We start from the raw sequence: 14,372 nt of genomic DNA on the forward strand, positions 1-14,372 counted from the left end.
ATTACATCTGTCAGTCATCTGCTATCATTATTTTTTTAATGTTTTTAAGTATTTTTAAGATTTATTTTTATTTATACAATAACTGGAGTACAGGCCAGAGGCACAGGAGGGTAAGAGAATTCACCAGAGACAGAGCAGGGAGCCCAATAGGCAGACGACCAAAAACACTGCTGAGGGGAGCAGCGGGCGAGACAGGAGAGGTCTGCCATGCCATGTAGGTAGCTCACTGGCCGGGGCCAGGAATCGAACCCACACTGCAGAGACTGCAGACAGCTTCACAGCACTGTGCTCAACCTGCTGCACCACTGGGGAGGTAGTATCATCATATTTTTAATGTGCCTTCTATTCATAGAGTGAATCCATCTCAGGAATCCATTTTGCTTGTTCCCAGTACCCTCTTGTTCAATATTATTTAAAAAGATGAAGAGGTTTACTTTGCTGTTTTGGCTAATGTGTATATATATATATATATATATATATATATATATTATTTCTTGTATACGGCCTAACAATTTATCGTGTAATAATAGATAAATGTAATAAACACAGGATATTTAGTTCACCAATACTGGATTTAGATAAATTTAGTTACTTCATAAAAAAGCATAGAAATAGTAGGTTCACTGGAAAGTAAAACTAACTTAAGTTTAATCTCTATTAAAGAGCTTAGTAACCATTTCTTCATGTTATTAAAATGAGACAGTCTATACTTCTTGCAGATGAAGCTGAAAGTCAAATTGATTTAGAAAGCAACTTTACTATTCATCTTGATTAGGTATCTATGGAAACAGCTCTGTATTATCACTCAAAATATACAATAGTTCTTAAAGCAGAAAATTACAGAAAAGAATGAAAAAAAAAAAAAAGGAATGGGTTAATGGAGTGCCTGCACTGAACAAAGACCAGAAATTGATTTTAGGCATCACAGCAATTTTCAGTTGAATCCATCACACTGTAAATGCTATGACATTTAGTGCTATTACACTGAATATTTGAAAGTTTTAATAATTAAAGTAATGTTCCCCTTTCAGGAGAATTTTTTAGTCTTAATTTTTCCTGTGCAGATCTATGCTGCATGCCAAAGCACAGTTGATGGTGGAGGCGTCTTATATATTCTAAAAGTCCCCTTGGGCAATAATGTGTATGACTGGAATTAAATAGTCATTTTTATAACAAATCAATAATTACCTTTTAAATTAACAAAGCAATGATTTGAAAAATTGGTCTCCTTATAGAGAGAAATAATTAAAATAATAACGAACAGCTGAAATCCAATATTTGGGTAGTGTTCTGTATTCTTCAAAGTGCTTGCTATAAAACCACTTCATCCTCCCCCAAACTCTGTGAAATAGAAAACTGAAGGTAATAAAATTTAAGCAGCCCATAAGAGGTTATTAGTTACCTACTTCTGAGTGAAAACTGAGACTACATGCATATCTTCTAAACCCCTAATATGTTCATTTCAGCATTTACCTTTTTAAATTTGCAAAGTTTTGATCTTTGCAAAAGATTTTACATGTAGGAAATATTTGTCAAGTAAGAGATAGTCTTTTGGAAGTAAGCATGTATTTTTTAAAAGTAAAGAGGTGCCAAAGTTAAAAGATCCTATTAAAGTGGTTCATACAGTGAGTTGTATAATTCATACATCACTTAAATTACTGAGTACTTAGCTAGTATAAACCCATGTCACTAAAGATTTTGCCCTTGGACTAGTAGAATGTGGTTCCCTTGGAGCTTGTTAGAAATGCAGAATCTCGGGCTCACCCACACCTACTGAATCAATATTTGAACTCATTCAAGATCCTACATTAAAATCTAAGAATTTAACGAAACTATAAAACTATTCTACATCAAAGAAGAAAAATATAGACATAATGGCTTTTCCATTCTACCTTATATCTTATATCCCAACTTAAATTTACACTGGCATGCAAGAATGTGTATGTGTTCATTACTTAGATTTAATTTACTGCTCACAATGTGCTCTACTAAAAACTCTGTAATTCCATTATCGGTCTTCTTAAATTAGTGACTTTACTTCCATTTAATCTGGTGAGAAATAAACATTAGCTAAGTGGATCCTTTGACCAGGTAGGTTGGGATTTCCGGCAGCAATCACTGATAAGACCTGTCAATAAGACCACTTTATACTGCTTAAATTATTCTACTGAGACAGTGTCAGATTAGTACAGCAGCTAGCACCTTTATGATAACACACAAAATCTCCCACAACTACATGTCCTGTGAAATGTTAAAAATAAATAAAAAAAATGGTGCACTTGGTGATTTCTAGGATCCAAAGTAGACTCAAGTCATTAAAAATATATATTTTTAGAACAAGTTAATATGAATTAGTTATGCCCTTTGCTACAGGAGGACTAAAAATAGTACTTTCAATAACGAATTGGATAGCAATACAGTAATACAGTATTTAAAATTTGTTATAATTGAGTACTATTTCCCTGTAAACATTTTTTTGCTTATCATAAGCATCCAGTAAAGAAAAGCTGGGTAGATTTTTAGTGCAAAGAAACTGAATAGAACCCAAATTTAAAATCCTAAATTATACATTCTGTGCTACAACTTCAAATATTGTGTTGAATACCTAATTTGTTTGTTTTTCATTATGGGTATGTAATATGGTTTTATGATGATTTTATATCTTATATATAAAAACAAATTTTTGATATGAACTTGAAATTTCATGTTAATATAACAACTTTCTTAGTTCACAAAAAAAGCTCAAAGTAAACAATGTATGCGTTGTTAAAATAAGAATTATTTCTTTTCAGTATATTAAGATTAGGAGAGTAGATAATGTTAAACTTGAATTATTTCTTAAATGATAACAAGATCTTAAATAGAATGTGTAATAAGCATTGTTTTCGAAAATTGTTTTCTAAAATTCTAATTACTTTGAAAATTATACTATAAATTATCTTCTTTTCTGTCTTGAATTTCCTTCCCCACATAATTAAACATTTGTAAGAATCAAAACTAGTTTTTATTGTCTCTTAAGAACAAAAACCATAGAAACTGGTAATTATATCGCAGTTGAACATGTTTTTCTTCTTTCAAGAAATCCTGAATTCCCGGCATTTTGAGAACATTTTCTGACCAGAGGATGATAGAAATGCTGAAGCTCCACTGGTGTTGCAATCAGGATAATTAGTTTCTAACTATAATAACGTTCATGTTATTAAAAAATTGCCAAGGGTCTGTGTCAAATAAAAGGACCTAAATCTTCTGTCATCCTTAAATCATTATTTAAGAGTCAAGCCATATTCTTATAGGTATTTCCTTTTCCCTGGAACCAAATCCTAAACAGAGGCAACTGCAGGGGAAAAACCTTCTATCAAAGCCAGTTCTTGAATGAGGACTTTAACTATTAGCATGCCTGAGGAAATGGGCAAATATCAAAAAAACATTCTCACTTCTTTTTTAAAATTGATTTTGTTTTATTTCAGAATAAATATATTTAGTGAGATTATATAGTCAGAAATTTTTGGCAAACTAAATTTTATGATTAGATGAAAATTGACTTTTTTTCCAAATAGAACTTTTACTGAAATTTATAAATACCAGTTTCATCATCTATACAAAGGATGTACACCTAAATTTTAAGATAAGATAGCAGTAAAAATTAAATTGGTAATGCTTATTTGCTTTTATTTTTTTATTGCTCAGTAGTTTGTGGACAAAATTTCAAGCTTTCAACTTAACTTTGAATTATGTATAAAATATGTGGGTGGGAAAATTGTATGAATCCTTCCTGAAATAGCTCAGAACTTAGAAAAGGATAGAAAAGGTTTTCAAGTCTTTCAAGTTATAAGGAATTATAACTTTACCAATAACAATATCAGACAAAAAAGGGAAACTAGAAATAAATACAGTGATGAGTATCCAAATTATCCAAATAAATATTTGAAATCATTTCTAATATGACAAGGAAGGAATATCTCGATTATCTTAATGCTTTACTGTGCTTAATGTTGGGAAATAAGAAAAACTACTTTTTCTGATTAGTTAAAAGATGTTACCTACAAATAATATAAATTTTCTTACGATAAATTAGGAAGTGTTGAACTCCAATTAAAAATTTTAATACATAGAAGTATGCTATTAATTCAGTTAGTATGTTAATACAATTGTTTTTAGTAAAAGATTTTTTAGTGAGGCCCATAGCAAAATTAAGCAGAAGCTACAGAGTGATTCCCCACATAAACATATTCCCATTCAAGCATAGCATCCCCACTGTCAACATCCCTGCCCCAGTCCCAGAGTGTTACTGTTGTTTCAGTTGATGAAGCTTCACTGACACATCATTTTAACCCAAATTACATAGTTAACATTCAGGTTCATTATTGCTACCTTACATCTTATGGGTTTGGATAAACTTAAAGACATGTCTGCACTATTATAGAATCATATGGAGTAGTTTCCCTCACCTCAGAATCCTCTATGCTCAACCTCTTCATTCTTTCCAACCTACTAACCCTTGGCAAATACTTATCTTTTTACTGTCTTCATACTTTTGCCTTCTCCAGAATGTGCTGAAGTCATTATTAGATAGTATATATAGCCTTTTCATATTGAATTATTTCACTTTGTAATGTGCATGTATTTTTATTCCATATTTTTTCATGACTTAATAGCACATTTCTTCTTAGCTCTGAATAATATCCCATTGTCTAGATTCACTGCAGTTTATTCCTTTATTCACCTACTGAAGCACATTTTGGTGGCTTCCAAGTTCTGACAATTTTGAGAAAAAAAAAAAACTTCTATAAATGACTGTGTGCAGGTGTTTTTATGGATATAATTTTTTAAACTCCTTTGAGTGAACACCAAGCAGGAAAATTGCTGGTTTACATGATAAGAGTATGCTAGTTTTATAAGAAAATGCCAAACTTGGGCCTCCCTGATGGTGCAGGGGGTTAAGACGCAACCTATGAAGATAACCACAGCCACTGCAGCATGAGTTCGCTCCCCTGCCAGGGAGCTACCCACATGGCGCAGTAGACCTCTCCTGACTCTCCCACTGCTCCCCTCAGCAGTGTATTTCAGTCAGTCTGCCTGTTCTGTTCTCCACTCTGTCTCTGCTGAATCCTCTCAACCCCCCACATCTCTGGTCTGTACCCCAGCTCTTGTATGCATACAAATAAATCTAAAAGAAAAAGAAAATCCAAACTCTCTTTCAAGGTGGCTGTGTCATTTTGCATTCCAATTGGCAATCAATGTTGCTACACATAGTTGATCTTGACCCTTCTAATAGGTGTATCAGGGCTTCTCATTTTTCTAATTTATATTTTCCTAATGACATTTGATATGGAGCATCTTTTCATATGCTTATGTGAACCTTCTTGCATGAGATGTCTGTTAAGGTCGTGGGTCTACTTTTTAATTGAGTTGTTCATTTTTTTATTTAATGATTTTTAAGTGTTTGCATATTCTAGATAACAGCCCTTTATTGGATGTGTCTTGCAATTTTTTTCTCATAGTCTGAGACCTGTGTTCTCATTTTCTTAATATAATTGTTTTCCAAAAGTATTTCTGTTACCAACAGCATTTCTATGAAATGCATTTTAATTATATATATTTCTCATTTTAAATCATATCAATGAGTAAGATATTACTATGGATTGTGGAAGGAGTCAATAGTAGGCACTGGTATGTTTTTCTTACTTTTCAGAAAGATTTATATCATGCCTGTATTATATCTCTGCAGTATGAAGGTTTTTTTTTTTTTAGCTCCACTCTTAAGCCCTGAAACTTTTAAAAAATAAATCAGACACCACAGTTAAATGCATTTGTTTCATCTCATTTAATAAAGCAGAGTAAGCATGCTGTCTACAAAATTTGATGAACTTTCTGGCAAAGGGAAGAAAAACGTGCTCTAATTTAAAATGAGGTGAGTTAGGAAATACCATGTTTCTTGAACCTCTACCAATTTTCTCTTTAGTGTGAAGTCATTGATTAAATAAAATCATATAAATTACTTTTATGTGGAGCAATGACTTTTCTAACTAGAAAATTTTATTTTCTTTGGATGTAGGAAGAAAGGTCTGTTGCTTGGTTTTCATCAAATTCAAGTTATTTTCAATTTGTATTTTATGCAAAATATTGTAATTACCCTATAAATATGGATTCATGATTTTTTTTACAGAGAAGGGTTCATATTATACTTATTCCATTCAATTAGCCTTTGTGTTGACATCTCTTTAATAATAAAATATAAAAGAACAGTTGTCTTTTTCCCAGGCCTTTCCAATTTTATAGAAGTTCATTGGAAATGATATATATTAAGTCCTCAATGCCTTTATATGTAATCAAATCAAGATCCAAATAATTACATACAAGAATATAACTATCATATATGTTGTGTTGTGTGTTTAACCATTATGACATAATAACAAGATTCTCTCTGGAGCTTAATTTCTTCATGAAATTCTATCTGAACTTAAATAACAAATCATATAACCTAATCATACAGTAGTTTATACTTGATTCAAAAACATAATATAAAGGATAAAAGGACAGCTTGTGATTATGAGATAAGTGCATTTATAATATGAATTATTTACTACAGGTCTAATACAAGGAAACATCACTAGATATTGCAGTTTTTTGCAGTAAAGAGAGAGTAAATAGTAAAAACTAAAAAAAAATCCTAAAAGCATTATACTGAGGTAACTGAATTAAATCTAAAGACATGGATATATCTAATTCATATTTAACTTTACGAAACAGAGACCTCTAAATAGCTTCTCATAGAGTACTTGCAGATAACAGAACCACACATACAATTCCCAAAATCATCAGTGAAAAAGTCAGTGTAATATGTATTATATTAGGTAAATAATTTCATCATGAAATATTGAAGAACCGCTTCTTTTATGACAAATAAATACAAAAGAGCACATACTTAGAAGATGAGTGGAAACAAACTGAATTTTGGTTTTTTTTGGTTTTTTAATTTAAATTTTATTCGTGTATTCCCCATACAATTACAACCCCCATATTTTGACCCCATTTCCTCCTTTCCCCACCCCCCAACCCCCAGAGTGTCTCTGGTTCATAGTTGTTTGTTGATTTTGATATTTTCTTTCTTATAGTTATTCTTTTTCCTGGTCCCTTATTTAAGTTTTCTAGATTCCTGCTATGAGTGAGACCATCTGGTATTTTTCTTTTTCTTTCTGGCTTATTTTGCTGAGCATGATCCCTTCCAGCTCCATCCATGTTGCTGCAAATTGCATGTGTTTATCTTTTTTGAATGCTGAGTAATATTCCATGGTGTATGTGTACCACATCTTCTTGATCCAGTCATCTATTTTTGGGCATTTGGGCTGTTTCCAAAGCTTAGCTATTATAAATAGCACTGCTGTAAACATAGGGGTGCAGGTGCTCTTTGGAATTGATGTTTCTGTGTCCTTTGGGTAAATACCTAGGAGTGGAATTGCTGGATCATATGGAAGCTCTATGTTTAGTAGGTCAAGAAATCTCCACATAGCTCTCCATAGTAGTTGGACCAGTTTGCACTCCCACCAACAGTGCAGAAGAGTTCCTTTTTCTCCACACCCTCGCCAACATTTGTTGTTGCTAGTTTTGTTAATATGTGCCATTCTCACTGGTGTAAGACGGTATCTCATGGTAGTTTTGATTTGCATTTCCCTGATTACAAGTGATGTTGAACATTTTTTCATATGCCTGTTGGTCATTTGCATTTCCTCTTCAGAGAAGTTTCTTTTTAGTTCTTCTGCCCTTTTTTTGACTGGGTTATTTTTTTTGTTTTTGTTGAGTCTCATCAGCTCTTTGTAGATTTTTGTGATCAGTCCTTTATCATTAGTGTTGTGTGCAAAAATGTTCTCCCAGCTGGTTGGGTTTCTCTTTGTTTTGTTATTGTCTTTTTTGCTGTGCAGAAGCTCTTTAATTTGATGTAGTCCCAGCTGTTTATCTTTGCCTTCACTATCACTGCTTTGGGTGATGTGTCTGTAAAGATGTGCATATCATGTAGTGTTTCGCTTGTATGTCCTTCTATGTATTTTATGGTTTCAGGTCTTATGTCTAGTTCTTTAATCCATTTTGAGTTGGATTTTGTGCATGGTGTTAGGTAGTAGTCAAGCTTCATTCTTTTACATGTAGCGACCCAGAACAAACTGCATTTTGATAATTATCAAAGGATAAATAATAACAAAATAGTCATATGAACCTCTGATATATCCATTTAGTTTAAATTTAATTAAACTAAATTTAATTACATATAGTTAAAATTATATTTAAATTTAATTAAAATCCAACCAGTATCCCTAAAACCTTTTGTGCTAATCAGTTTTTCTGAAATTTGAGATAATCCCCGAAATAAAGAAATGGTCATAACAAATTAGAGATTAAGCCAAACTAAAACTAACCCTAAAAAGATGACTGTAGAACTGAGGCTACTCAAGGGGAAGGGTCAAGGGTCAAGTGGGTAGGGAGCACAAAGACAATCAATGGTGGGGGAATATGGGTGTTCTGCTAGTGGGTGCAGTGAGGTAACAGCACCTAAGGGGGAAGATCCTATGCTTCTAAAACACAAACATTGTTGTAAAGCAATGTTACCTCAATTAAATATACATACATACATACATACATACTTACACACACACATATATATGATGAAAGTAAATCATGCTACAAAACAGAAAGAAGGAACTACAGGCATTTCTTTAAAAAGAAAAAAAAGTACTTTTTACTTTTTAAACATTTCTATAATGTGGCCAATTACATTAAGAAAATGCTTACATTTGAATAGATGTTAAAACTATAATATTTAAGTAAAAAGAACATACATGCTATATAAATATAGAGAACCAAAGATACATTAAAGATGTTTCCATGCTAAATTTGCATCTCTATAAAAATCCAAGCAAGATGGGGAGTGCAGGCTCAGTTATGTTGTTTGAATTTCTTGATTTTATTGCACTTTGAGTTTAATACTGAGCCAAAAAAATGTGTTAGTTAAAAAACAACAACAAAGTAAGTCATTTTATCCACCACCCATAATAATTATTGTATTTATACACTGTATTTTCTTAATTTTGCCTTAATGCTTCTATGTACATAAGATTGTCATTACTGAAAGTTCAGCAAAATATATTACTTTTTGTTTCAGGAGGCATAGAAGTGCTTTCGATTTTCTTTTTTTAAATCTTTTTTTTTTTTAAGATTTATTAATTTATTATTTATACAAGCACTGGGCACAGTCAGAAGCACGGGAGGGCGAGAGAATCCACCAGAGCCAGAGCGGGGAGCAGAACAGGCAGAAGGACCGAACTACACTGCTGAGGGGAGCAGCAGGCGGCAGGAGAGGTCTGCGCGCCATGTGGGACCCTCCTCCGATGGCCGGGGAGCAGCCGGGGATCGAACCGGCGCTGCAGAGGCTGCGAGCAGCTTCGCAACCCAGCACTCAACCACTGCACCACCGGGGAGGCCCTGCTTTCGATTTTCTATGAAAAATTTCATATACAGAAATTTTGAATGAATTTTATAATGCTACCAATACATATACCTTTGTATTATGCCTAGATTCTACAAATTTGCAATTTTCTAAACATGTTTGTTCATTCTTCCCCGTTCATCAACCATCTCTCTTTTTTTAAAACTGATGTAATATTTGTTTATATTATAGAAGTTTGAGGAGTACAGCTTCAAACTTCCATAATTGTATATACAACACATGCCTAACCTCCAAAAGTCATTTCCATACATGACCATCCAATCAGCTCCACTACCTGTTCTCTCCTCCCCTCTTACCCTTCTCCTTCTCTTAACAGCTATTCTATTTCCAATGTCAGTTTGTTTTGTTTGTTCCTTTACTTTGTTTCTTTATTTTCTACACACATCAATTATATTAATAGAATAGTGTCCAATTGAGTTCAAGTTACCAAGTGTGTTAAAGAATAATATACTACCTTAAGAAGCATAGAGGATTCAAAGATAAATGGCAAAGGTGTACTTCAAAAGAACTTCGTGAAGAAACATGGTGTGTCATCATAAAGAACAATCTGGAACAGGTGGGAATGTGTAACTGCTTTAATTGAAATTTAAACAAACAAAAAATATGGAAAGTCAAGAGAATTTCACCTGAGGAATTTAAAGGAAGTATTGGTGTAAATTAAGTCTTGTAAAAATGAAAGTTCTGGTCATTCAGACTGGTAAGATAGGAGGGGACAGAGGCAAATGTAATAGGAGGTAAGCCTAGAATTATATATAGGAGCTGAGTAGTGAAGGACTTGAATGCCTTTTAAAGGAGCCTGTTTAACTGTTTAATGAATGAAAAATCATTAACAAAATTGAGTGGATATTTAAAAATACACTGGTAAAATTGCTAAGTGTTAACTGGGAAGAATATTTTGAAGTAAAGTGGGTCTTTTAAGAAAACAGACCAACTTTAGGAGAGAGATGAAAGAAAAAAGAAAAATACACTCACAAAATATGTTAGGAGTAGAATTGGCAGGAAATGCCAATTATGTATTTAGGCAGAGATGGAAGTGGAAAAAGGTTTCCTCTTTCACTTCAGGGTTGAATAAGGAAGGTGTAAGGTAATTAATTTGTTTGGACATGCAGAGGTGGAGGCACTGCACTTCTCAGAGATGTCTGTGGTCACTTTATATGTTTCTCCTTGTAGGTCTAATATCTCAAAGGCTTTTCATTTCCTCAGTAATTTGCCTTCAGTTGAGAAAAACTAGGGAAAGTTTGTTTTGGCCGTAACTATTTAGTTCTGAGAGCCTTATTTGGTGGTGGTGGAAAGCACCAAGTTTTTCCACTGGTTTTTATTAATGTTAAAACTGATCTTTTTATTAAAATAGTAAATAACCAAATATCATATAAGTGTGTGGAATTCAAAACCATATTACTCAATGCATAATGTAGGAGGATGGAATAGAAAGAAACTCAACTCATTCATGTCCTCCCTTCTTTATGGGACAACTGCACATTGGAATTTTGTATAAAAAGGCACCAGGAATGGGCACAATAATAGTATCAATTATATTCACTTACTAGTCATATGCATCTTCCATTCTAACAGCCCTTCACTTCTTCCTGACATGACTCATCTTGAACCTTTCTTCGGGTTAAACTATCCCAAGGGCTGTTCATAGTTTCCCAGCCAGCTAAGCATCAAAAGTTTTTCCAGGCCTATTCCTTGGCAGACAGTAGTTTTTCTAGTCCACAGCCAAAAATGATATATCCATTCTGCTTAGGCTGTTAGCTAAAAATGTGAGATGACCTTATAGTGCATTCCCTGCATTCTCAATGTGCTAGAAGTTCCCATTCATGGTCTTTTAGCTCTGTTTTTTTTTTTCCCCCCATCTGTTGTGGCAAAGGGGAAAATACCAACCACTATGACTGCCATCCCGGGTGCTGGCTGTCATCTGGTGATAATTTTTCTCCATCACTAATTTCCTTGCTAGTTAGCCTGTATTTTGAAGCAGAGACTGATTTTGAAAATATTTTTTAATTGTAAAAATAAAGTTTTAGATTTTAAATAATTTGCAGTTTTTCTTTATTTTCAGTTGCCTTTTTAGGATATTTCACAAAGTGTTAAAAGCAGTTTTATAAAATAATAGCAAGAAATCTTGGAGACATAATATACTGGATGTAGGAAAATAAATAGAAAGGTAGAAAGAGATGTAGATGATAGATGAACAGGTGGATGATAGATAATCTATATGTAGACATAATGCATATTATTATACCAAAATCAAAAGTATTTATCCTAAAAATGAGGTATGGCATCAAAAATAGTTGACATTAACTTTTTGAACTTCGAATCTACTGAGGGGGGGCCTCCCTGGTGGCGCAGCAGGTTGAGCACAGCGCTGTGAAGCTGATCCCAGCCTCCATGGTGCTGGTTCAATTCCAGCCGGCCAGGGAGATTCCCACATGTCACAGCAGACCTCTCCTGTTGCGCCCGCTGCTCCCCTCAGCAATGTATTTCAGTCCTTCTGCCTGTTCTGTTCCCCGCTCTGTCTCTGGTGGATTTTCTTACCCTCCCGTGTGCCGGGGACCAGCCTCCGGCAAAACGTCGTGTCAGGGGTTCCTGAAAGGATGAGACGGCCTAGGCGAAAACGAAAGGGCTGAAAACTTAAGGGCTGAGGGGAAGGGGATGAGGTAGAATGAGGAGACACTGACACTTGGTGAGGTGCTAGTATCTTCTGCCGAGAGACTCAACAGGTCTTTATTTATTCATTATTAGTAATAATAATAAGAAAATACATTATCAAGTGTAAAGCATAAACAATTAGTGTATTATGTTTCCCATAGACTACTGGCCCCTACAGGTCTCAGCTAGACAGCAGCTCTCAAGGTTAACAGATAATAAACCAAACCTAACATTAAAGCTACTTATTTTTTCATTTAGACAATTATTAAAAACAGTGAATAACCGCCAGTGCATCCCTATCAGCTAAAGCCTAAGCATCAAAGGACTATTCTATTCACATGACCTTCAGCCGGAGACCAGCTGCAGTTCAGCTATCAGAACTTTTTCTACCTAGAAATTCCTTAACTCAAATAGCTTCATATTAAAAACTTTCCCAAGAAACTTCAAGAGAAAACAAAATAGAAGGACCTACTATGATTATTGTATTGTAATGCTTGTCAGGCATGTTCAATAACTTGTCTCCCATTGTCAAGTGAGCCAAACAGCCCAACAACTAATTTCTAAACAAACAATTTTTCGTGCTGTTTACTTACAGTATGCTGATACATATAATTTATTGCCTAATATACTTTCTGATAAATTTTTCTCTATGTCCATGAACAAAAAGCAAAGGGATGTCAGATCTTCAGCCCCACGGTGTGAGGCCCTTTCTCTTAGCTGCTTGTCAGTATCCTATCTGGCTGGGGCAACAAGACCTCCTGCAGCACCCGTGCCTCTGGCCTGTACCCCAGTGCTTGTATAAATAAATTAAAAAAAAATCTACTGAGGGGTAGAAGCCTGGTTTCTACCCAGTTTTCTTTGATTTCTATCAAAGAATAGTTTTATATATGTGCAGTGACGGAAGAATCTGCTTTTTAGTTTGTAATTAAAGGTATATATTTAGTCTGGATTTTCCTTTGTGAGTAGTCAGAGTATCAGTGTACTCACATTTAAAGTGTAAAGAAAATAAAAACGGGCAAATGTATTTTGTGAACTATGTACAATTTCAAGCCTTCCTTTTCCTCTCAAATTCTATCATGGTTGATTCAAAGAGATAGGTAATTTAGATTGTTTTTCTGCAGTGGGTTTGTGATCTTCATGGTATGAAACTAAATGAGCCTTGAAGCAACTGCACAAGAGAGCTCATAATCATTAATTCCATCCTTTATCCAAATGAACTTGCAAAATAGTTTCATGGATTCTAATTGAGGAAAATCAGTACATGCTCTAATTTCTAAATTTCTAAATACCTGCAAAGTCTTAATTAGTCTATAAATTTAATTCAAATTTATAAAAACTATTTCTACAAATTTAGTTGTATGTTCTTGTTCTTTGGGGACTTGTTGGCTGGAAGGGTTAGATCCAGCTAAATGCTAGTCAAAACGAAGGTGTACTGGAGATCCAGGCTGAGAGCCTATTCCAATGCTGAGAGCAGCATAACGTGTTCATTATTTAAATAAACTTAAGCTGCCAAATGAATCATAAAAGCAGCCGCATGTCCTGTGCCAAGGTGTCATTTTCATTAAGTGTGAGATTGCACCTGAAGGACAGTTTAATTTGCAGCTGCTAAAAAACATTTCAACAGAGTGGTACTGTTACAAGTGGCAGGTGGTGCCCAAACGTGAATTTTGCAAGAAATGCCATCTGTGGGATGAGGTGTGGAAGAATGTCAAGGGGGTGGTAAAAGAGATAAAGGGGGCAATAAAAGAGAAGTATATTTATTCAGTGTTCATTGCTATTATCACGACTAAAGATTCCATGCTTCACATGATAGCATTGGCCCAAGATTATTAAATGCGATTATTGCTCAGCTTCTACAGTATGCTCAAGGCATTGCAAAAGTACCACAGTACCTGTAAAGACAATTGCTCCCCCAGAGGCATATCATTTAAGCTATCCAGATGAGAAAACCATTTCCAACTTTATTTACCTTTCATAGTGTTTACATTGCAGTTTTACGCTGGTAAGATTAATGCTTTGATCTCGCTTAAATGGATTTTGCCAATATCTTTTGATGTTCAAATCCTAATACACAATCACAATGACTGTATGCTTCACATCACAAGAAATATTTTCAAATTGTATAAACTCAAAGATTTTGTTCAATCATTGCCTCTTGGGATTTTGTAAACTTTATAGACAGAACTTTGCAATGTGGAGAACAACCTAGGGGCATTCTGTTTACATT

The 14,372-nt window shown here is 34.1% G+C and overlaps 1 protein-coding gene across 1 annotated transcript in view; it reads left to right on the forward strand.

Annotated features, from left to right (window-relative positions):
• The window catches only part of SEMA3A (semaphorin 3A), a gene marked incomplete at its 3' end in the record, with an annotated part of 192,026 nt that overhangs the window by 124,858 nt on the left and 52,796 nt on the right, over window positions 1–14,372 (forward strand). The gene's annotated exons all lie outside the window — the stretch shown is intronic.

The sequence above is a fragment of the Talpa europaea genome (genome assembly GCF_964194135.1).
Source record: "Talpa europaea genome assembly, chromosome: 3".
Classification (NCBI taxonomy): Eukaryota; Metazoa; Chordata; class Mammalia; order Eulipotyphla; family Talpidae; genus Talpa; species Talpa europaea.